The 1,510-nt window shown below is 54.6% G+C and overlaps 1 pseudogene; it reads left to right on the plus strand.

The window, feature by feature from the left end:
- The first annotated feature begins 468 nt into the window (after positions 1 to 468).
- LOC102763519 lies at positions 469 to 758 on the plus strand (annotated as a pseudogene).
- Positions 759 to 1,510: the final 752 nt, after the last annotated feature.

The raw sequence follows: 1,510 nt of genomic DNA on the forward strand, positions 1-1,510 counted from the left end.
CTGGCAGGATGTGGCCTGACATCAAGTCAGAACTGCCCCCAGAAGCAGACACGTGGCACCCATTCCTAACCCAGCCCTCCCCACTCCGCTCAGCCCCCTCCACCCACGCCCTGGGCACAGCAGGTGGTGGACACAGCCCCCGCCTGGGGAAAGACGGCAGCCCCTCCCTGGGACTACAGGACAGCCCAAAGCCTGGGACCCAGGGCTCAAAGGAACTGCCCACAGTCCCACCGCAACCACCGCAGCTGTGGTGAGCTATCGCATCGACCTCTGGTTCCCCTGTAGGTTTTGTGTTTAATCCCTTCCTCCCCAACCCCCACAGCTGGCTCCATGTGAACCCCCAACACCCCTTTTGCCCCTGATGGTTTGCTGTTGGATGTGGTCTGGGGTGGAGAACCCAGTGTAAAATGGGGGGAGGGGAACTTTGGGTGCTGGATCCTCATTCTGCATCTCCCTTCACACCCGCAGGCACCAAGAATAGCTTCCAGACGCTGGGCATGAAGCTAGAAAACATCACCAACCCCTGGAGCCCGGAGCACCGGCTGGTCCAGCCAACCCTAGAGCAGACGGGGTACTCCCGTGAGCGCCAGGCAGCCTTCCGCTTCGGACGGACTCTGCCCAAGTACCTGCTGTTCACCAGCCCGAAGGAGAACCGCTGGGGCCACCAGCGCAGCTACCGGTTGCAGATCCACTCCATGGCTGAGCAGGTGCTGCCGCCTGGCTGGCAGGAGGAGCGGGCTTTCACCTGGGCCAGGTAAGGAGGCCTGGGAAGCTGAGGGGGCTGCGAGAGGCTCTACCCTGTGTCTGGTGTTCTGTGTTTCTGTCTATGAGACTCTGGGTCTGTGTGGCAGTGTGTGTGTGTGTGTGTGTGTGTGTTCCCTGAACCGTCCAGCCCTGACAGGGGTGAACTCTCACCGAAGCTTTATTTTATGTCAGATCACACAAAGCAAAGCAAGGGGAGTAGTCAACATGTGTAAATGTTCTTGCGAGTTTCAAATCTATTTCCCTACTCGAGAGTTCTTTTGGCAGTGTTTGCTGCCCCTCCCACAGCCCATTAGCTATCTAGGAGCAAGGGAGGATTTTAAGGTTATGCTTAATTGTGCTAAGAGGGCTCTGCCCTCCAAGCTGGGACTTGTATGTGTCTCTGCCACTGGTCAGTCCATGGCTTGATCCTATAGTCGCTCCCTACATTAAATTGTACAAGCTTCTTATATATATTGGATGTTAACCCTTTATCAGAGGTATCATTGCCAAACATGTTCTCACATTCAGTGGGATCCCTTTTGATTTTGTTGATGGTTTCTTTTGCTGTACAGAAGCTTTTTATTTTGAAGTAGTCTCATTTGTTTGTTTTCTTCTTTGTTTCCCTTGCCCTAGGCCAGTGGTTGGCAAACTGCGGCTCGCAAGCCACACGTGGCTCTTTGGCCCCTTGAGTGTGGCCACGAATTTTCAATTGCCCTTTACGTGCATGCCTGCACGTGGTATTTTGTGGAAGAGCTACACTTAAGGG

This window comes from Myotis davidii, unplaced genomic scaffold (genome assembly GCF_000327345.1).
Source record: "Myotis davidii unplaced genomic scaffold, ASM32734v1 scaffold762, whole genome shotgun sequence".
In the NCBI taxonomy this organism is placed as follows: domain Eukaryota; kingdom Metazoa; phylum Chordata; class Mammalia; order Chiroptera; family Vespertilionidae; genus Myotis; species Myotis davidii.